General features: G+C 50.7%; 1 protein-coding gene across 4 annotated transcripts in view; it reads right to left on the reverse strand.

The window, feature by feature from the left end:
* The window catches only part of ETS1 (ETS proto-oncogene 1, transcription factor), a 120833-nt gene that overhangs the window by 36416 nt on the left and 60484 nt on the right, over positions 1-23933 (reverse strand). The gene's annotated exons all lie outside the window — the stretch shown is intronic.

Below are 23933 nucleotides of genomic sequence, written 5' to 3' on the forward strand. Positions count from 1 at the left end.
CAGCAAGATATCATGTGACAACATATCACATCAATGCAGCACAGGTTGGAAGTGGTAGTTTTAACCTGGGGTCATGCCATGGTTTCAAGAATGTTCTTGGGTGAGGACACTGCTGGGTTAAAAACAATGGGCCTGATTCTCTTTTCAGTTATCTGGTGTAAAACAGGAGTAACTCCTTCACTGATGTCAATGGAGCTATACCAGTGCAAAAGCACGTAATGGTACAGACTTCCTTTGCAACGTGCTTTGAGATCTCCTGATGAAAAGCACTATGCAAGAGCTAGGTTTATTGTTATTAAGATGGGGAAAGTCAGACCTTAGCGTTTTTTAAACAGAAAACCACAAATCTATTATCTACACTATAATTATATCTTAAAATTGTTTACTACACATGATTTTTAAAAGACCTCTTAGGGTCTTGCTCCAAAGCCCATTGAAATCAATGCCAAAGTTTCCCATTGACTTCACTCAGCTTTGGGAAATGCCTTTAGGGCCTGATCCTGAAAGATGCGGCGCACCAGCGCCTCCCATTGAAGTCAGCAGAAACTGTAGGTTTCCCACGTGAATAGTCCTATTGATTACAACCAGATTATTCAGATCCTTAAAAGAGACATTCTTAAAAGCTTCAGTGATTTGCTGGACTGGGGCATTTACATAGTACTGTAATGTTCTGACGTGGTGCAGCCGAGACAGAATTCCATTGGCACAGATGCAAAAGGGAATCTCTAGGTTGATAGACACAGACATGCCCTCTCCAGCTCTCTGATTTACAGGGTTTACGTGGTATAACATCACTCCACAAGGTCTAAGGGCTGGCCAGGATTGAGCCATCACAGAATGAGCGGCTGGCTGCCCTACAACCAAAGCGCTTCACGAACATCAATCAGTTAAGCCTCACAAGTCCCCTGTGGAACCCGGTAGCATGAAAAAGGGGAAAATACACTTCAAAGTGCCCCAAAAGGTTTTGATTAGGTGAAAGCTAAAGGGTGTGTGTGTGTGAGGGGGGAGTATGACTTCCCCTGAGTTGGTTTGCCCCATGCCCAGCGCTTGATTCCCAGCCACAGATCCTAGGGAAAAAGAGAGAAAGGAGGAGGTGGAAGCACAGGGAATCCTGGAAAAAGTCCTTTTGTAACAAGACGCAGCGTGACGAAAACCCAGCAGAAAAGCCATTCAAGGAAGGAGGCGAACAAAGAACTGGAAAATCCCGGATTAACACAGAGTTACATAACGCACAATCCATACAGTGAAGCAATTGCTGAGTCAGTCACTGAGCAATGCATGGCCACCCCTACCAGAGCCGATGATGTCAGCCCAGAAATTTGGATCTTGGAGTAAATCCTGGTGAGAAGCGTTTATATGGCAGGAACCACTTCAGTTTTCAGGGCGGCTGCAATAATGTAAGTTTGTTAAAAAATCCCTGTCCTCCCAATGAGAGATCTGACCCTTGAAGTGCTCATTTTTCAAACACACTCCTGAAATATAATGTGACCGGAGAAGGAAGTCATTGTAAAATAAATCATCACCAAGCCCTTAACCCTGCTGTAGCACTGTAGGTCTCAAAGCACTTTATGGAGGCAGGTCAGGTAGATTTTACAAATGGGGAAACTGAGGTACAGAGTGGTGACATGACTTGCTTAAAGTCAGCGGCAGATCTGGGCGTTCACCTAAACGTTTTTGTTTGAACGACAAAAAGATTTTCAATAAAAGGGAATTTTTCCCGGCAAAAAAATTCCATTTGTGTCCAAAAAACTGATTATTTTTTTTAATGACTGTCTGACTCTGGTTGCCAAAAAATAAAAATTGTAGCTCTCGTTGAAATCCCAGCCAACTCTATTGCGGCCATGTCTACACTACCACTTATGTCGATAGAACTTGTGTCGCTCACGGGTGTGAATAAACCTCCCCCCAAGCGACACAAGTTACACCGACCTAAGCACCAGTGTGGACAGCGCTATAGTGGCAGGAGAGCTTCTCCCACCAACATAGCTACCGCTGCCTTTTGGAGGTGGATTAATTAAGTTGATGGGAGAGCTCTCTCCCATCGGGTTAGAGCAGCTACACTAAGAGACCTGGCAGCACAGGCCTTATTACCCTTTCAAAACGTGTGTGAGAATTTAGGCCCCAGGTCAGCAACGCACCTCACTTTCAGCATGTGCTGAAGTCCCCCTGACTTCCATGGGAGATAAGCGCTAAGTGCTGTGTTGAACCAGGCTAGCGAAAGGTCTAGATGGCTCTGCAGACCTGAAGTCCCCTGTTCATCCATGGAGTGGACGCAGCCCAGCATCAGCCAAGCAAGCTTCCTGCTCCATTCCTGGCCTGCAGGGACCCTTTCAAGGGCAGATAGGGGAGCTCAGCCCTCGTGGTTAATTCAGTCTCTGGTCCCTCTGCAGAGACTGCCCAATGAGAGCCAGTTGTGGTGGTGGGTGTTTTTGGAATACAGACAGTAAGAACTTGTGTGAAGGCTGGAAACTCATTTCACATAGGCCAGTCATCGGGCGGTAACAACCTCCAGTCCTCAAAGAGTTGGCCTGGATTTCAACTGGTGACCTACACAGTGAAAGGCTCTGAATACTCCATGACCATCCCAGCCTCCCAACCACCCATCTTTGACTGAGACTTAAATACTAAAAATAGAAGCATGTCCACAGAAATATATCAAGGGGCTGCATTATCATAAAACTGCGCCCGCTATATCTGCATGCTCAAATCCCCATCTCTGCATGCACAAATCAATCAACGTCTTAAGTGACTTGCTACAGTATTTGCACATGCAGGAGGATTTGCACATGGAGATGGGCACCGGCATTTGTTTTGTTTTTTTACAGGCACTATTTAAAGGGCTGCTACTTCAATGGGATCCTCTAGTGCAGACGCCCTGTGCTTCTGGGGAAGCCCTTTGAACTCCACAGGGGTCCATATGAACAGATCCTATTGCAGCTTGAGCGCTGAAGAGCCACCTTTGAGCCCGCAGCCCTGCATAGCGACTGGATCTGCCCATGACCCATACATTCAGCTGGGCTGTTCAGAGCGAGGATGCAAAATCCACATTCCTTTCTTGGATTCTGTCACACAGCTTGGTCTAAACACTGTCCCATCACAAACCAAACTAAACCGTTTCACTGTCTCCACCCTTGCCCCTTCTGCCTTTTGTCACCATGGGCATGATGTGCAGCTGGCTCTAACAGAGGAGCCAGAGAGGCTAAATCAAAACTGGCTCTTGCTTTTTAACTCCCTTCCCCATGAGTCACTCCAGCCAGTCACCCTGCCACTCATCTATTACAAATTACAGAATTCCATGCTTAGATAGCTTTTAAACTGCTACAGATACCCCCCACCCCCTCACACACTCCATTCAAAATTCATGACCTGATTCTCCGCTCCCTCATGCCATGGTGTAAATCAAGGAGTTATTTTGCTGTGATAGGAGAATCAGGACCTTAGAAAACAACAGATTCAAATGCTGCATTCAGTTATTTACTGGGTTTATTAGAGAAGGCTTGAAGGAATGAGCAGGAACCCTAGAAAGCTCTACTATCCATCTTCTGCTTTGAGATCATGCTGAGTGACAATGGATCAATGCGCCTTTCCCTGCTTCATCAAGTTACTTTTTAAGGCTTCGCTTTCTGTACTATGTGGTTACAGGGACCACACAGGCATACATTGTCCCCTGCCCTTAGCAGGCTGGTTACATTGCAGCTCATTGCTCGCTCTCTCTGTAAGTGAGGATGATTCAGGATTAACCTAAGAAAACTTCTCTAGCCTTGTTTCCCACTGAGTCAACCACGTAAACATGTGCAAAGCAAAACTCTTTAGGCAACGTACCGGGAGGAGGAAGGGACGTTTAGATGTGCAAAATTGTGAAACTGTTTGTAAATATTGTCACCATTTTATTACAGGCAAATTAGCATCTGCAAAGTTGTTTATATGTGGGGTCCCCAGCCCCCTGTTCAAACGTCAAGAATTTAGGAATTCCCTATGAACATTTTGCACAAAGGAAGTTTCGTAAATTTGAGGGGAAAGTGGGCCCATTTTCAAGCTAAAGCAAGAAAAACAGAAATTTGCAATGTTTCTTGGGGATTTTTTTTTTTTGGGGGGTATGAAACTAAACCATTGAAACAAGTACAAAACCTTAAATTTCCAAATTTGCTGTTTCAAATATGTGGCGCTAGTTTCTTCGTTGGAGAGCTTACATTAGACTCAAAGTGTGTTCTGACGTGTTCTACTGTATTTTTTCCTATTTGATCTGTAGCTATGAGTGAAACGAATTCTCTTTAGAACTTCATACATTGGGGCCCCGATCCTCCAAAATACACACAGGCCTGAGTGCAATGGGAATGGTGCCGGGTGAAGTTACACACGTGCATAAGCCTTGGCAGGCTGAGACATCCATTTGTGGGCTAGTCCCAGACAGCTGAGTTGGAGGCTTTTCTGGAGAAGGAAACCCTCTCTATCTCAGCTCTGCCAACCTTGGTTTTGAGATACTTAAATTAGACCCATCATCTTCCTTTTTGCCCCTTTAAACCAGCCTATATTTCCCCAAAGTGCAGAGTGGACTTGATTTTCCTCTCACAGGTACAGATGGAGCCCCCCTGAATTCAGTGCAGTTACTCCTGATTTACACCAGGGTATAGAAGAGAAAAACCAGGCCCCAGCGTTCTGTCTCCCATAGACCTCAGCGCATTGTCACAGGTGCTGTGGGTTTGGAGCAGGTGCCCAGAGGTCAGCGCCAAGAAGAACGTTTATACCAAGGACAGACAAGGCTAAAGTCTGATGGTTCAATTTCCGCTACCACCTTACACTTGGTTTCCAAGACCGAACCTGAGCCAAATATCATGTGCTCCTCTGTGTACTTCCCCTGTCCTCAACACATACACCCACACCCACAACAAGGGCTTGGAAAGGGTTTCTCTAGGGACAGGGGGTATTAAACCAGGCCAAACTCGTGTGTCTCCTAAGCGTCTCTTGGAATTCGCAGCGTCATTTAAAAGCACCAGAAAACAGACTAGAGTAGTGGTCTGCATGCCGGTCAGGAGATTAGGCGTTCTAATCCCAGCACTGACTCACTACAGGGCTTCATACCAGTTACTAAGGTCTTGTCTGAGTTGGGATAACGTGTGTTGTTCTGCCCGGGTGCTACGAATAATGGGCCACCCCTCATTCCTTAAGACCCAGCTCCACTGCGATGCCTATAAGAAACTAGCTCATTTATACTAGCCAGCTTGACAAGCACATCAGGAATTCGGGCACACTGGAACAATGCGTTTGATATGTTTGTACAGCACCTAGCTGAGGGTCCTGATCCTGTATGGGGCCCTCTGGGCACTACTGGGTAACCCACACACCTCTTGGGTGTGGTGTTTGCCCCATCTAGTGGCACTGAGACCACTTAGAGAGATAAAATGAGTCTCCTCTACAGCCTGCACTAACAGCCAGTTGGCTTTTAGCTCATGCACTAGAGGCTCATGCAATAAGCTGCAGAGGTACCAGGGTTCAATCCTTCCCGCTGACGACCGGGGTCTGTCGGCGTTACAACTGCACGAAAAATATTTAACAAAAGTGGAAGCTGTCAGGCAGACAGGGCCCAGGAGATTTTACCACCATGTCCACACGACAGCTTCTACTGTAGCTACCACGGCTGGAGTTGTACTGCTGGTGAAATACGCTTCATCCTGCTCCTGCTGAAATCACTGACAGAACTCTCCTGGGCGTCTAAGGTGCAGGATCAGCATCATGACAGACAAGGTCATATGACCTGATTTCCAACGGCCAAGGGGAGTTGTTGCTCTGAAAATCAGGCTATTTTCTTCTGTGGCTTAGCTGCCCCATGTCGGAAAAGGGGATAGGTAATGTTTAAGCACCTCCCATGGGTGGTTATGAGGATTGATTCATGAGGCCAAGGTTTTCCAGAGAGACAAGGGATTTGGGGGGCCCGGCTTCAGGCTCTCTATATGGGCCTGAATTTCAGAAAGGGCCAAGTCCACGCCCTCCACCAATCCAGTCTCTTTCACGCATCTCCGGATGGGCTCCCTAAACCACCAGGCACCGGAAAACCTTGCCCTGACTGGAGATCCTGGGACAAACAGCTCTAGCAGCAGCATCAGTTACATGGGCCCCATCAAAATCCAGAGACAGCTTTTATTATTACCCATTATTTGTATGGTGGTAGCACCTAAGAGACCCAACCAGGGACCGTTGGGCATTGTACATTGTTTGTTAGGTGTATTACAGTAGCACTAGGAACCCCAGTCATGCACCAGGACCCCATTGCGCTGGGTGCTGTACATACACAAAACAAAAAGACAGAGGGTCTGAACTTTCAGGTGCCTGATGCCCGCTGAAACCAATGGGCATTAGGCATCTAAATACCTTTTACAAAAGCAGGGCTGGAGAGATTAAGACAGCAAACGAGCAAAGAGTCCCAGAGTCCCAGAGTTCCCAGAGTTCACCCCACAGCTACAAGCACATGCTGTCCTGAATTGGCTTTGCATTCAGAAACTCTTTATTCACTGGTTTTTTGTTTTTGTTTTTTTTTAAAGGGAGAGGTTGAAAACTTACGAACTTTAGGGAATTTGACCTCAAAAAGCAAGTGCCTCTAACTAATGCCAAGGCACTAGCATCTGGTTGCTTAAGCAAAATAAATAACACTTAGGCTATGGAGGGGAGAGCAAAGTCATTTTTAGCCCAAGTTTCCACACCACGGAGTCAATGCCCCTGGAAAACTCCCATGAGCAGCTCATTTTCTTTCCCACCGAAAGCACCAGTGTGTCCTTGTCCAGCCCCTGCTACTTTACACAGTAGCCTGCACATAAATGGATGCCCGGTGGGTCAGAGCGGAGCTAGCTGACCTGGCCACCCCTGTGCCTGCCCCTCCTGTCCTCTCTATGATGGATGGACGCAGAGGTCAGGAACCAGGGCACTGTTCGCTCAGGTAAAAGAGAAATGCCTCCTGCCCCCGCTCCCAGGCCCCCTTGTGCTCCCTGGCTAATCAAGCAAGATGCCTGGGATTCTGCGGCCTGGTTATCAGGCAGGAGGCTGAGAGCTCCCTTGGTCAGGGCAATGCCCCCTGCTCCTCAGGGGCCTGATGCCAAACAGAGGGGGCCAGCAGCTACAAGCTCATGACACCAGGATGCCCCGCAGCAGAAGCTGTTTGGCTTGACTCAGTGGAGCGGAGGCCCTGTTCCTCCAGCTTTGACAGCAAAGCCGGTCCCTGCCTCGAGGGGTGTGAAGGGGTGACATGAGGAAGGCAGGAGGGCCGGGAAGCCCAGAGCAGAGAAAACGCAGGGGGGAGGCGGGTCGCGGCTGCTGCCACAACGCAGAAGGTGTGAGCCATGAGGCGGGAACTGGAGAATGTGGGAGCAGGCGGTGGCTGAAAGGACTGCGGGGGAGACGTAGAAAGGAACAGGGAAATGGACGGGGCATTGAGACTGGCATCCAACTCACCCTGCGAGGAGAGAAAGGGCCAGCCGGGCAGGGCAAAGAGGAACAGCCTCGTGGCAGAAGGGAAAGGATGGATTCCCGCCAGTGCCCACCTTAGCACCTCGCTCCTCGAAGGACAAAGACACACAGATCTGGGGGAAGGGGGTGCACAGCCCCAAGCTAGCTGCAGCGCTGGTCTCTGCTACGCACACAGCACCTCCGACACCCTGTGTGGCTTCTGCTCCAGAACAGACCGTAGGGCGGTAATGAGCAATCTACTCAACCTAGGCACCTTGGATCACCCCAAGGCCTGCACCCCTCTTTCCAATGAGCCCTAAGCCACACTCCCTGCGGGGTTTGCCAAACTCCCCTCCCACACCCCTTCTCTGCACTTACGGGCAGACTCACTTTCCATCTACCTGCTTTCACTTGCCAGCCAGCTGGGAGTCATGGAGGCTTTGCCCCCAGAGCTCTCCACACCCCTGTTGCTCAGCTGTCCATCCCCTTGCTGGTTCCCCTCATGGGGGAAGGGGAACAGAAGGTAGATCACAGACAGGGAGCAGGGGTGAGGGTGGATCTTGCTAAGGAGAGGAGGGGGCCACCAAAACTCGCTGAAAGCAGGGACAGGTTCAGGTGGCCTAAACCCAAGACTCAGGCAAGTTTCTCCGAAGTGTCTGCTGAGGCCACTTGGATGTGGGCTTCACGTAGGCCCAGACCCATCCACAGCTTCAGGTGGAGGACAGGCAAAGCTGCACCCCTTTGACACCTGGAAGAGCTGAGTTTCCCAGGGCTCTGGATGGAGCACGCCCTGCCTGGACCATGGATATGGCCTGACACCAAGGAAGGACTTTCATAGCAGCTGTAGAGTCGCAGGCGGGCACATGTGCACGGAAGCGCCGGTAAGAAGGGGCCTCCACACCGAAATCCAGTGATTTACCTGCCTCACACATGCTTCCAATGAGCCCTTGACCATGGCAGGGGAGCAGGAAAAACAAACAAAGGCAGCTGGTAATTTGGCAGCAAGAGCTGGGACCTGCCAGATGACTGATCTGGTAAACGCTTCCCCAAATTCAGCTTGGCACCTGACAGCTGGAGCTATTTTTAATGCGTGTTTGTTTAATTTTTTTCCCCTCCCTCCCTCCTTAAAGTGTCCAGAAGCCAAGATGCACCCAGAGGAACAGGGCGGAAGGAATCTGGACAAGGCTGCTCTAAGAGGACAAAGCCCACTAGCTGGCCAGGTGCAGAGTTTACAAGCTCACTCCTGAGACAGACACAGGGGAATCCTAGACCCCTCTCCCATCGGATGAGCTGCACCGGGAAAATCCTGGTCTGGATGTTTGTGCCCATTCCGACAAGTTTCTGAGTGGAAGATAGGGAGCAGAGCTGGTCCTTAAGACTTCAGGAGATGTATGCTTTGAGCACCTCCAGCACTGGTAGGGAAAAGGCCTTCTCCTCCTCATCTCCTGCCACCAGAAACCATCTTGCTGTCTGTTGTTGCACCTCTCTAGAGGGGACTCAGACAAGGACTCAGTTCATCTCTGGGCTGTTTGGAGGTTGCTTGAAATGATCCTTGCCTTATACTCCACAATACTGCAACACACCAGCTCAGTGGGATATGGGGGGCGGGGGCGATCCAGAGAGGGAGACGGAAGGACCCCGGACCTTCAAACCGGAACAACGGAGCTCAGCGGCTACACACTTCTGTAGGGGCTAAAATGGAAGGATCCTCTCCATCCCCTCCCCCGTAGGAGTCCATGTTAGCGTGCATCTCGCCACAGTCTGAGCCCTGCACCCAGGGCACCCCAGCCTGTCCCAGAACAGCCTTGCCTTTCCTAGGTGCCCTGCTTGGGGTGCCGGAGGAGGGCAGGAACACCTGGGCAAATAATCCCAGCTCAGCCCCTGTTCATTTAGGCAGGATCAGGCAAAATTTGTCTGCACTTCTGAACTGTTTTCACAAGCGTAGCCTCTCCCTCCCACACAGGAAGCAGGAGCTGAGCCAGCCTGTTCCAATTAGGGCCCTTTCACGCACCCAGCCTAGAGAGCTCCAAAATGGGGGGCTGGAGGAAGAGGCCGAAGCTTGGGAGAGGGCAGGAAAAAGGAAAAGGAGCAGAGGATGTGGATGGAGAGAAAGCAATGGGGATGGATGGAGACAGGAGGGAGAGTGGGTAGAGGAATGAGGTTGGGAGAAGTAATGGAGAAGACAGAGCAGGGCAGGAGAAAGGGAGCAAAGGCGTGCTGGAGAGGAGAGATTTGTATCCCATCTTGGTAGCAATTTATTCAGAAACTGTCCTTCTCCCAGGAAAAGAAGAAAGGGTACAGACATTAGGTCTTTCCATTCAAAATAAATAATTTTGGGGGGAGGTAGGGATGAGAAGAGGGAGTGGGGAGGGATGAAGGCTTTTTCCCAAACAGGGAAAAATAAATATTCTGTGTCGGAGATGAAAGCCGGGCTTCAAAAAGGAGCAAGAGCGGAAATTGACACCCCACATTGCTTAGCACTGCAGAAAGAACAACAAAGCCAGCTTTCTTCCGGAGCGCGGCAGCTTTCTTATGGAGATGGGCGGAGGGGAGAGGTTCTTCCAAATAAATAAATTGAAGGTTTGAAAAATGTCTCCCCCCAACTCAGAGCAAAGGATGTGTGCTACGTTTAGACCTTTTAGGGCCCCATCAGCCTCCTAGGGAAACATAGGTTCAAAGAGAAGTCCTGGGCTGGGATTGGGAGTCAGGATTCCTTGATTCTATTTCCACCTCTGCCCAGGCTTGCTGCCACTGGCCTTGGGGGAAGACATGTCCCGTTTCTATGCCTCAGTTTCCCCATATGTAAGACAGAAAGGATTCTGAACTGGTGCAAGGCTTAATTCATGGTTATAAAGTACTTTGAGATCCTCAGATTCTAGAGAAGCAGCATACTCTAGCTCGGCAGTGCACTCCTGTGATATCACCAGGGCTTTAGCTGTTGCTGGAGCATCCTGCACTCAAAGCAAAGCCATCTGTCACAGATTTCCAAAATATGAACACCTCCCTGCGCTCCTCAGGCAAGCCTCTGCTGTATGCCGGAAACGCTTGGCCCAATTCCCTCTGCTAGCTCAGTGTGCAAGGCCAAACTCTGCCCTGCAGGCCAGAGCCCCTGCAGCATGGAGAAACTCAAGGCTGAAAGTCTCTCTTAGTCCAACCTCCGCCATGTCCCGTCCCCTCAACCCATTACTGGAATCTTTAATGTCTCAAGTCCAGACCCGGTCTGGATTACAACAGTTTGTGTAGTGCAGGGCTTGTTATTCTGAATGGAACCATACTGATGGCAATAAAAGGGAATGTGACTGAAATAAATTTAACAGGGACAGCGGTGAGGGGTGGAAGCTCATCTGGCTAATTTGGCGTCTGCTTCCTGCCCCTCCATTACAGGTCTGCAATCAAATTGGACAAGAGAAGGTTCCCAATCACCTGTTCTCCATATGCTATCACTGACTGCTAGCAGGGGACCAGAACCAACCAGATCTCCTGATGTCATCAGACTCTCGGCAGACGGGCCCCGGTCTTTATACTAAAGCAAGGTATGATCTCTCGAGATTTCTTGTCCCCTTAGGATGGAGGTATTAGACTGAGCGTCCTGGACAATGAGGTCCCTTGTTTATCCACAGAGATGCAGTAGTCCAGGACTTCAATCCCTGGAAGTATGATTCAGCCCTGCCTTTGGTGGGGTACTATAGCTTGACCTCCACTGAGACAAAGGGACACAATACCAAACATGGCCCTAAGAGGAAGCTCAGGGGGCTGCACTTCCAGACCTGATGGAATTAATGATGTCAGAATAGATGGGGGGTTTACAGAAGAGGATTCTGAGTAAAGAGACCTGCGGTGTATTCCATGTCTCTGCCACAGGCTTGCCGGGTGGCCTTGGGCAAGTCACTTCCCCTTTCTGTGCCTCAGTTTCCCCATCTGTAAAATGGGGGTGACACCTACCTTCAGAGCGGTGTAGCGAGGGCTAGGAAATGCTTGTCAAGTGCTATGAATGACAGATTTAAAAAGCCCTACAGCAGGACAACAAGAGAGAAAAGCACAAGCCAAAAAGTTCAGAGCAGAATTAGAACTTTCCTCGAGTTTGCACCACTCTGGATCTGGAGTTTTGGAGGGCAGGTCCTTTTCTGTGCAGAGACATTTATTTAGTGCCTTTCGTCTCAAATGTTGGGGGGAACACAGTACACACAGGAATAACTTCACCCACTACCACTGCAATGCAGCCCCTCTGGGCTGTTTAACAGCTGTTTGACAGTGCCCAACAAAACTATGCCAACACCTCTGGGAAGCTTAGGGCCCTGTCAATTTGCAAACTTGCCCTGGTTTAATTAAAGCGATTTAGTTAACTGCAAAGCCCCTCCGCAGGCACTCTTAAACTGATTTAGATTAAACAGCACTCGCCTGTATGAGCCATTTCTAAACTGGTTTACGTCCACAAAAGGGTTTACCCTAGCCGAGTTGTACTGGTTTAACTAACCTGTGCAAGACCCAGGTCGGCACTATCTAGCTGTTCAGATTAGGATGCCGGAGCCTACAGTGGAGGGAAAGGAGCCAACAAAACACCCCTACTCAGGAGCCAGCCCTTCAGAGATGATCATATTTCAATGGCCAGGGTCTTGTCACTTTTGCTGCCTGCTAATATTCTAGGAGGAAGGAGAATTATGATGCAAACAGTGTAGGGAGGCAGGAAATCCCCTTTAAAAGTGGGATTAGCTCTTTCACTTTCAGGTTTGTTTTCCGTAAATCCCTTTTTAGCAGGGACAGGAGGGCACTGCCAGATTTACAAATCCAGTGTTCTTCTTTGGGACAAGCCTCCCCTGTGATAATCATCTCTAATCCCTACTAACCACTTTGCTAAATAGCTCTAATTTGCAGGCACACACTCGCTGCCTCTTGAAAGATAAACTAAGGGGAGCACAGGGTGGGGTCAGCAAAGCATGTAACAGGCACCAGGCTCAGAATGAAAGGAGGTCAAGTGAAGCCAGTGAGGGGCACAGAAGTGAACAAAGCTTGGATGCAGGCAGCGCTCCTCCATGCGTGAGCAGCTATGCACTCAGCAATGAGACATTGCGCCATGCACAAAGGACTAAGACCCAGATAGGACTGAACCACCGATTCCCAGGAGCAGAGCTGAACTGTTCAACGGCAATGGGAAAAACCTCCAAAACTACAGAGCTCCCGATTGTTTAAGCAACCAGAAGTTCATCTGCCTCTTGGAATCAGCCCTGAGTATTCAAACTGCTCCTGGGCTCTCTGGCTGGAAGTCTCTGAAGGTTTAGCTCTGTCTTCTAGACAGGCTGGAAATGCAGTGAGACCTGCCTCGCTGGCCTGGTGACACTTTCACGTGATGAAGCTAAAATGGGCCAGCCTGAGCTCTTCCAAGGCAAACCCATGTCTGGGCTCCAGCATTCCACGAAAGAGCCAGGGTGCGTTTAGGCTCCTGGCTGGACGGGCTCTGCTGCCCGAAGCGTGAACTGCTTTTCCAATCCAGGTTACGAGCACAACTGTCTGTGGTGCTAACCTCTAATCTGAGCCCAGTGCAACGTTACACGGTGCTACGAACACCCATTCAGCTGCACGGACCAGAGGGGTGAGAAAGCTGAGGAACTGCTGCGAGTTCACAGCTCAGTTCTGACTCTAACCCTGGTCACCAAAATTCTTCTGTAGGTGAAGCTGGAGTATCTAATAACGCTGGCAGAATGAGTCTGTTAGCCTCCTCTGCTTCTATCACTGACAGGCTGACATTTCTGGGGTGTCATTTATTCCTCCTTCCAGCCCCTTAGGTCTTGCCCCTGGATTTGGCCCTATATGGGTTTTTATACTGCACTCATCTGAGTACCTTCCAGTAGAGCATTAAGCAACGTGACTACACATCTGTCCAGTGTTGGTTGTTCTCTCATCCTTTCTCCAGAGGGAGAAGTATGTGGAGTGGCGTTTTGGAAGGTTAAGACTCCAAAGCACACACTCTCCAGAGACTTGGTTTTGAGTCTCCTGAAGGTCAACCACGTGAAATGGGTTTGCTAGTTTCAACCAAATCCCCTGCGGTTTCCTGTCTCCATCACCGACGTGTGGCTGCTCCATCACTGCTCAAGAGAGGCTCAGATGCTCCGGCTCAGCAAGGAGCTGTCCTGCTCAAGGCACTGTGAAGGCCCAGGACAGGGAGAGCAGAGGTATTTGCAAGTCAGGAATTGGCAGCACGGTGTCAGGCGTGCTCTAGAAAGGAGGCATCGAAAGGGAAGGCTGCCCACAGCGTGAGCTCGCTAAGCAGGGCTACCAGCCCCTACACTGCACTAAAATCAAATTATAAATGAAATTCACCATTGCAGGGCTCTCTGCTCATAGACAGGGCCATAATAAATCCATCAGATGCCTTCCCTATCTGTGATCCCTCTAGTAAGACTCTGAAGTTCACGGTCTGATTGGCTAATTGCTCTCTCCCACACCCTAATACTCTTAGGACAACCCCTCCCACACCCAACCCCGCTCTCCTCCTCCAGCCCATCACACACACACCCATCTCCATGGCCAACCCTCTCCAGTACCACAGCCCCACTCTCCCTCCTTGGAAAGTCAATGGACAGTGACACCAGGAGTCTCAAACCAGGCCATCAAAAAAAGGAGGACACTTCAGTCTAAAGCCAAGTCTACACTACAAATTATGTCGACCTAACTGACGTCAGTTTCCTCACCAGGAGCACTTGCATTGATTGTACTGTCTGTGTGGGGCATTGCGGGATGGCTCCTGAAGGCCAGTTACAGTCGACATAAGCAACACAGTGTCTACACTTATACTGCGTTGGCCTAACTATGTTGACTGTGACTGTACGCCACTCAGGGAGGTGGGGTACTAAATCAGCATAGAGAGCCAAATTTGAGCGAAGACACTTGCACAGCTAGGTCGACGCAAGGCAGCTTATGTCTACCTGACCGCGTAGTGTAGACCAGGCCTAAGGGTGGGACTCTGCCATAACGCTCAGGGGTGGTTACATAGCAACTTAACTCCCAGGAGCTGGGAGTTATCTGCCTTAATCCTATTTGCATCCAAGGGACACTGGACACACCAAAACCCAACACCAGCCCCCTCCTCCCACCCCCCAGCCACCCCAGCCTGGAATTCCCCAATCCCAGTTTGACTGACAGCCAAAGTCTTGGAGACACTGCTCTCTCTGTGTCCCTAGTGCTTGCCCCCAGGCGGAGTCAGTGACATGTCATGCCAGACACATGGCCACATGGCGGAAGACAGACTGAACTACCCTCAAGCTAGGGTGACGTTCCATGCCAAACATCTCTCTCCCCAGCATACACCCGCCCCCCCCTCACCCCACCACTGGTACACAGAAAGACTGTCTATATGCTAGTGGATCAGTGCAAGCCCCTGCACGTCTGGTGACTCCTGCTGAGGCTAGACTTACTCCTGAAATGACTGCCTGGTTTGGAAGTTGGCAGTACTCGGTGAGCTCAGCTCAGTTTAGCACTGAGCCTCTAACCGTGCAGACGTGCTAAGAGCGCTGAGCTGGCTGCAGGTTGTCACTGGACTGTCCTTCTGCTAGAGACGGGCTATCTTTAGGGGAGCAGCTGTCTGCTCAGACCGAGATCACATCCTTGAGAGGCAGAAAGCATGAGGCCATGGTCCAGTGGGACTCCTCAGACACAACACGCCGGGGTCACCTCCCAGGAGTGTGTGTGCTTGGAAAGCCGAGAAGGTAGAGGGAGGGTGGACCAAGAACTCACTCCCTAGCTCTGCAGCTGAAGATACCTGCAGCTCTCTCCCCTCCCACATTTGCTTCAGCAAGATGAGCAAGTAGGCCGATGATCAGATGGGGGCGGTTGCTCAGAGGGAGCGCGCAGGTTGTAAGAAGTCCCCCATGCATCACTGCAGGCCCTTTATGGTTTCATCATTCCTGAGAGAGGGCCCCTTTCTATAAAACATGGCAACTGAGGCATCTCTTTCCATACAGCATATACAACTCCTCTCCCTTGCGGCTTCACTGCTCCGGTACCCACACTGGGTTAAGATTAAAGGTAGCTTGGGTACACCTACACAAGCTGCAGTCTCTACACATACCCTTAGCATATGCCACTTTCCAGCAGGGCTTATGAGAGAGGACAGGAAGCGTGGAGGAAAGAACAATGGCTCTGTGTTGTACTGTCTCGAACACTGGGGTCGCCTCTGATCACCCTGCTCTTTGGCCTGCCCAGTTCTTTTCTGCTCAGAGACCTCGCCATCAAATCTGAGGCTAAAATCTATTTCCTTACCGAGAGCTTTTCGCCATCCAGCACAGGATGTGCACTCCCGAATTTACGATAGCAGGGCAGGCCTCAGTCCCCCCCACACGGTTCTCACGCCTAGTGGCCCTACTTGGTTTGCCACAGGTTGTTTGTTTGTTTTTTTAAGGAAATAAAATACCCGTGTCTTTGCTTTTAAATCAAACAAATAATTGTGCAGGCTTTGCAAGCAGATCAGGACTGGGAGTTCAGAGCGAGGCTGATAAATCTCAAGAGGGTTTGTTCAGACCAAATAATATTAGACCAAGAATAATCACCAAAACAACATATGGCTCCTCCGAACAAGTAACCAATTCCTGTAGCTACTGGCCAGAGATCATGTGGCTATTAATGGTCTCAGCCCCTTTTTTCCCCTGCCCTACAATCAGAATTGCCTCTCTGCACCATTGTGTCTATTGATAATGGAGTTTTGCACTTGGAAAGGTCCCCTCCTCGTCCGCTCTTTCTGGCCGTCCCGCCTCCCTGCGCTATGGTTCAGCTGCGCACGGAGCAGCCCCTGCATCAGCTGTTGAAAGCAGGGGAATTCACAGAATTCACAATCAGCTTTAACCATCTTCCCCAGCTTGGCTGAATGTTTCTTCCCCTCCTTGGAATTATGTTGCATTAAAAGTCAAGAGAGCAAGTCAGAGACTGGATCAGAAATGCCAAGGACAAGGGGAAGCTGAGGCCTCTCAATCAACCAAGTTTCAGAGTAGCAGCCGTGTTAGTCTGTATCCGCAAAAAGAAAAGAAGTGCTCGCTAAGGTGCCACAAGTACTCCTTTTCTTTCAATCAACCAGGCATCTCCCCTCTTCTCTAGTGTGCCGCTCCATCGGCTGAGCAAGCTCTATTCCTTCAGTCCCCCCGGCACCTGGCATCATGGCCTCCATCCTTCCAGCGGTCATGGCACCAGCAATGCCACCATGTGGTCAGACACGGAGGGCGCTGCTGAGCCCTGCAAGGCACTTCCCTCCTGCAGCGCTCAGCCTGGCCTGTAGCTCTTCTGCCTCCAGGCTGCGAGGAGTGGAGTGGCCACAAGCCACCAGCCCTGCCCACGTGGGTTCAGATTACTTAAGGCCTCAGGCAGAAGGCTAAATAAGCACCACTCTCAAAGGCACTGGAAACCTGAACTCCAGGGCCTCTACCGCTTGAGCTAAAGGTGCTCGTTGCCAGTAGTGGAGCAAATCCTGCCTCCCCGCGCCCCGGGGCTAGCCTGCAGAGAGCAACATCCCACATTCATGCGCACAGCACCAGGGCATTCAATCCTAGCACCGGCCCTGGGTAAATTCCAGGGAACAGGTAGGTTTGCAGCACGAGTCCCCCTTGCGGTCTGTGAGCCAGGCAAACGCTGCACAACGGCCGATGCTCCCTGGCCGCAGAGAAGCAGGGAGATTTCTCTGGTTTGGATGAAAAGTATTTACAGTCGGTGTGTTGCTGGAGAAAGGTGCTAGATGGGCAGCCTCTGTCTAGCCAGAGAACAGGTACAGCCTGGGCAGTAGCAGGGCAAGGGTGCGCGCACACACACACACACACACCCCGTCACCCCACCCATGCGCTCCATGCCAGCCGGGGGAGGACATCTCAGTTGCACTCTCCATGAGCCCTCAGCCTCTTGCTGAGACTGCAAACCAGGGGGCCAGTTGTGGTGGTTCCTACTCTGCATAAACCTGTCTGCTGGGAAATGGACGGAGCTCGTCAGCTGAACTGGCCGGCAGCCATCCCACATTTTATTATCCACTATAATTATTGCTGGAGTGAAGTTAGTGCTGGCAACAGTCCTCTGTTTATCCCATTCTTAGGGCTTCCGCAGGGATTCTCAACCTGGGGGCCATAATCCCAAGAGCTGGGAGGTGTGGCTGGATGACTGGGAGTCCCCGGGATCCTGCTCTCCCCGTATTGGTGAAGAGGAGTCTGAGAGGGTGGAGCGTCCCTGGTTGGATCCTGGCTAGCTGGGAGGTGAATCTGGAAGGAGAGAATGGGGGCTAAGGATGGTCCAGTGGTTCGGGTGCTAGCCTGGGATTTAGGAGAGTGGCGTTCAAGTCCCTGCTCTGCAGCAGACGTGTGAGACTGTGGGTGAGGCACTTCGCCTCTCTGTGCATCATTCCCCATCTGTACAATGGGAATAGGACGCTGCCTTGCCTGCCGGGCGGGTTGTGAAGGTACATTAACGATGGCGAGGTGCTTCAGTAACAGAGGCAAGAGAAGTACCTCCAACCACGAGCCAGTGGCCCAGAGCAGGTACCGTAGTGTCCGAGTACTTTTACCAAACTATGGATTCAGCCTCCACCACCCTTGCAAGGGGATGTATTATTCCCTTCCTGCTCTGTTACTTTTACACAGGTGGGGAGACTACGGCCCAGAGAGCCGCTGGGGGGAGTTTCCAAGTGCAAATGGCAGGGAGGTGGCCCTCACCCGCCCCCCAGTCCTCCCGTAAGGCACTTATGATGATAAGAAGGCACTTATCAGACAGCTGCCACACACAGGGTTCCTGAGCCCGCACCACCATCGTCCTTCCAGTCTTGTCCTTTAGGACCACACGATGCAGCCACCAGGCAAGGCACCCGGTCTGCCAAGTTGCAGGGAGCTGACCTGCTGTGACCACCCCACCAAGGGGAAACAAGGCCACGTCGACCCCTGGGCTAGAGGGATGCACCAGATAGGCCATGAAAGGCCTTTGCTAGCCCTGATTTCCTGCCAGGGATGGGACAAAGCAAACACAGGGAAGAGGAGGAGGTGGGAGTGAGCTGTGGAAGGCAGCCAGAGACATGTTCCTTCCCACAGGGCTGCCCTGAGAGCCTTGCTTGTCCCAGCTGCAGAGCCAAAGGCCTGGATGAGGGTCCGTTCCATGAATGACTCCGGGTGGGGATTATGTCACTTCCCAGCCTCCTCCTCGCTCTCTCGATGGACAGCTGGGTAAACGGGGGGGGGGGGGGGGAGAGGGGTGTAGTGGGATTAAATCAGAGTGGCTGAGGGCCCTCGGATTAGCTCTCAGGCAGGCTGAGCCTTATGGAAGCAAAGGGGGAGAGTAGAGGTACACTCAGGATGCAGCACGCAGCATTTGCAAGCTGTTAAAGAATTACAGCCAGTCTGGCCCCAAGCCTTCCCCGGCAGAAGCAGACGGTGAAAGGGCTGATTGACTGTGGCCGCTTTGGCCAAGTGGCATTTGTGGGGGGGCGGCATGTCCTTTGGCTACTTGGGGTCCGGAGGTCCTTGCCAAAGGGACTCGGGGAATCCTCAGCGGATTGTAAGCGCCCATGGTGAGGTTCAGCTCGGATAGCTCAGGCGATCAGCCATGGGCAATGGATCCTGTCACCTCTAGCTCATCATGTGACGTCAGGTCTATAGCAACTGAAAGTTCTCACCATCTCATGGCTTATGTGAGATTGGAGAGGGGGGGTTTGAGGGGCCGCAGTCCAGCTCCTTCCGGCGTGTAGCTGGTCTGAGACTGCTAGCATCGAATATCTCCAACGGCCGATGAGAGGACATTAGATGGGGAGGGCTCTGCGTTACTACAGGGAATTCTTTCTCAGGTATCTGCCTGGTGGGTCTCACCCACATGCTCAGGGTCTAACTGATTATCCTATTTGGGGTCAGGAAGGAATTTTCCCCCCAGTCAGACTGTCAGAGACCCAGGGGGGCTTCATCTTCCTCTGCAGCATGGGGCACAGGTCCCTTGCAGGTTTAAACTAGTATCAATGCTGGAGTCTCTGTAACCTGAAGTCTTGAAATCGTGATTTGAGGACATCAGTGACTCAGCCATAGATTAAGGGTCTATTACAGGTGGGGGAGGCTCGCTGGCCTGCAATGAGCAGTAGGTCAGACCTGATGATCATGATGGTCCCTGCTAACCTTAAACTCTACGAATGTGTCCATATCACAAAAGGTAGCACTGCCACGGTGATGCCAGCAGTTCCCTCCAGATCACAATGGCAGGTGGAGCCATGGAGCTTGCAAGCCTGTGCTGGATCTGTGGATAGAGGACAGGGAGGCTGCTGGTGTGTGGACGCTGCTGCCCGTCATGGTGACCCATGTTCTCTCATTGTTTCCTTGTACTTCCCCGTCTGTTTGTGTCCACCTCCAGTACCCTGTCTCACACTTGGTTTGTAAGCGCCTTGGGGTGGGGGCTGTTCTTTTTTTCTGGGTTTGTACAGCACCTAGCACAATGGGGTCCCTTGCCATGACGTGGGCTCCTAAGTGCTCCAGTGCTACAAATACTACACAAGAAGAGAAAGGACTTCAAATCTCCAGGGCTGTCCGCACAGCGCCCTTCACCAACATTGAAGCATGGAAAGACATTGCAGCCACCTTGCCTCTCAGTCAGTCTGCACAACTCAAAACTTCTGGCAAAGATCTGGGTCACGGGCCTGATCCAAACCCACTGAAGTCAATAAAAGACTCTCTGGGTCAAGGCAGGCCGTGCGTTGCAGGTCTCGTGATCATGCTTTCGGGGCAACCCACTGAGAAGCTGGGGAGGGGGCCGAGGCAGAGAGCCGGAGAGTGGGTGAAACTGAACAGAAAGGGACAGTGGCAGAGAGGGGGAGAGAGAAAGACAGGGAAAACATAAATACAATACACAGTGCCCTCGCTGGGCCAGTCCAGCTGACCAGGGCTCAGAGACAGCCAGTCCCTGAGAGGGAGTGCTGGCTTCCCTGGGGCTAGAGAAAACAGGAATCTAAAAGGTGAATCAGTGTCAGGGTGAGGAAAAGGTTTAAAAACCACAGGGCAAAAAAAGATGAAGGACCAAAAGCAAAACCCGAATTCAAACTCTGGGCAGGGCTCCAGGCCCCGAACCCTGGGTCAGGCTCCCGGCTCCAGGCCCTCGAGCGCCTGGGTCTCTGAGTACACAATCTTGCCAAGCAAGAAGCAGCCAGCAGCTCCCACAGCCTGGCTTGGCTCAGGACCCCAGAGGTTGGGAAATCGTGAGTCTCATAAGGGCTCTGACGAAGGCAGGAGCACAAAGAGCTCCGTGACCGTAAGGGGATCTTTTTGGAACAATCTTTTCCGAGACAAGTCATGAGATTGTTTCTTCCCTGGAATTTGCTCTGGCAGCTCCCATTGGCCGGGCGCTGCTGACTCAAGAGACAGCCTGGCTCTGCCCTCCAGATGAGTAAATAAATTGACAGGTTGGTGGTGGTGGGGGGCATTCCACATCAGTGCAGGATGAGATGAAAGAGGGGGAACGAGTGCAAGCGTGGCGCTATGACTCCTCATGCCTTGCGCACTCAGTCAGACGAGGATACAGCCCTGACTTGGCAGCAAGCTAGCTGCCGCTTTGTAATACACTGAATTAGTCACTGGATTAGCGAGCACATTTACACACACTCGCACCCAGCTGTTTAAAGACACACTATCTCCCCCCCCTCCCCTCCCCTCCTTCCACAGCCTCCTGCTTTATTTTCCCCCTGTATTTTTATATCCCGAGGCCAGATTCTGGCTTTCAATCCGCGTTTGCTCTTCGCAGCCAGCAGACTTCAGAGGCAAGAAGCAGCCCTCGATTACAGACTGGAGGCGCAGAATGGCTCACGCCGCTCGAGTCAGCCCCCCTCCAATATGGATGGATCCAGGTAGGGAATGGATCAGAAACGGGAGGATAGGAAGTTGGGGAGTGATGGGACCTCCCTGTCCCCACTCATTTCTCCCTCTCTTCTGAAGCACGTTAATGTAACCAATTTGCACAGTGGATAGATCGGCCTGACAGACTGCAAGGTCGTTCTATAGGATCCATACAGGCCCCATAATGCAGAGTCTAGCTGCTTGAAAGTGGGAACAACAAGGGAGAGTCATCTAACTCGAAGGCAAAACTCACACACGACCCGGGCCTTTCATGTTTAAAGAGTTACAGCAGGCTTCAAATCTGAAGCTGCTTAGAGGGATGGAAAACAGCACCAGTGACTAACAGCCCTGCTGGGCCACAGCTACCGTGGCAGCTCCAAAGCCTCACTGCTTATGTAGGAAGCTGAAGCTTTCCTGGCATGACTGCAGAACACCCGGATCACGATGCCGAGGTACCCAGGTACCACGAACAGGATGTATCGCTGGGATGCTAGCAGCTCATTCCTCTGCATCTAACTTCATAGATGAAACAAGCCCACAAGAGAGGGTGTATTTTACTCCAGAAGAGAGAACTGCGGGTCTAAGCACAGGTCTGGGAGCCAGGACTCCTCGCTCCTACCCTCCAGAAGTAATGCCCTCTGTGGTGAAACCATGAATAATTCTCCTATTTGATCTCACACAGTTGTTCTGAGAACACAGCAGTTGACGCCCATCTGACGCTTTCGAGACAAAGCGCTGAGTGTTCTCATTAGAGTTGTTTGGAAAGTGCGTTCTTTTTCACACTCATTTTTTTTCCCCCTTTCAAAATTTCTCATTACATTTTTCTACCTTTTCTTTGGAAAAACAGTAACAAAAAAGTGGGGGGGTTCTGAAAGCTAACGATTTTCAGTTTTGGATAAAAACATTCAATTTTTTAAAAACCAAACCTTGATACCAAAAACCAAAAATACGGGGGGGGGGGGTTCATTTCTAAAATTTTGACCAAAACAGCACATTTTCCCATAAACCGTTCATCTGAGTCAAGCAGGCATTTTTCAATAGCTCTGGTTATCGTACCAAACCCATCACCATGTAGGAGCTTCCAGCGACCACTGTGCTGTACAATTAGCCACTCCCACCTTCATGGCACCAAGGGGTATAGAATCCAGCTTCTCCTTCTTCAAATCCACAGCCCCAGACAGTGCAGTCTGCAGCAGAAGCTCTGTTAATTGCAAGCAGTGTAGGGCCTATGACACACAATTGAGCAAATCAGATTCCAGCCAATAGAGGGCAGTGGTGCATACAAAAATTAACTGTTAATTATATTGACTAGCATGCTTGATGCCAAAATTCTCATGGATGCCAAAATTGCCAGTCCCAACAGCCAAATGCAGCCTGTCCTCCCTTGTAACTACAAAGGAGTCTGCTAGAGAGGTTTTAATACTGTTGTTTCAATTCAGCTGTCAAGGAAAATACCAAGAGAAGCAAAAATGGGTGGTGATGGTACATTTAAAAATAATAATTTAATATGCAACTCAAGAGCAGCTCTACCCCTGCTGCCTTGGCTTTGATCTTACACCTCTGTGCCCATTTTCTACCCTGTGGATGGACAAGGGCAGTATATATAACTGCACCAGACTGAGCAGGAGAGTGGAAAGAGGGTCTTGAGATTAAGCACAGTGGTTGGAGACCAGCATCTCTGGGTTCTGTCCCCAGCCCTATTACAGACCTGCACAGTGACCTTGGATGAGATTAGGTAGCTCAGTTTCCCCATAAAAGTGCAATACTGATTCCTTGTCTCATGGAACCTAAGTTAATCAAGCACTTGGAGACCCTTTGATAGGATGTGCTAGAGAAGGGCCGGAACTGAAACGTGCTGAAGTTAACACCAAAACTCCCACTGAATGCAATTTAGTGCAGGCGTAGGCTTTCAGAATGCAAAGTCTCAGCTTAGTTCAGTCACCCCCCTTTACGCTTTAACTTGTTTGTCATCACTTTACTCTTTCATGCTCACATAGAAAAGTGGGGGCAGCAGGGTACCTAGAGGCTAAAATTAGCAGGACAGGGTGTGCATGGCTCGCCCAGGCATCTCATGACGAGGTCGATACGCACATTCCACGTACATCTGACAGACTCCTTGGAAACACGTCCTCCGTGCAAATATTTGAAACACGAATTGGAGCTGGGATGGTGGGGGAGGGGCTTTTGGGTTTTTGGCACGGCATCTGGGTTCTCTCATTCAAACCCAAATTCCTAACTGTGCCATCACCCTTTGGGAAAGTGCTACAACATACATAATCCACATGGAGCCAATGTAAGCCCCTCCACCTACGAAAATGCATTTCATTCCTTAACAATCCACTAATGGCTTGCAGAGTTTGGGTGCCGGCGTGACATTTCCAAGCCACCCCCGTCAGTGTCTACCATCTGGGAATCTCTTCCCTTTGCCGTGTGTAGGGAGAGTTGCAGGCTCAATTCCCAAGAGAGAGTATACACCACCACTCCACCCCACAGACACACTAAGTCTTGTATGGGACACAGATACAAGCTCCCTGGCCAAGAACCAATCCGAGATTAGCTGCGTGTCTAGCCAGTAAACACTGATTCACCCCTGCGAGTGCATGCATATCTTTCCTTCTTGTAACATTCGTAGAGCACGGACTGTCCTGTGATAAAGAGCTCTATATCTGCAGGTATTATAGGAGC

Source organism: Chelonia mydas, chromosome 22 (assembly GCF_015237465.2).
Source record: "Chelonia mydas isolate rCheMyd1 chromosome 22, rCheMyd1.pri.v2, whole genome shotgun sequence".
NCBI lineage: Eukaryota > Metazoa > Chordata > Testudines > Cheloniidae > Chelonia > Chelonia mydas.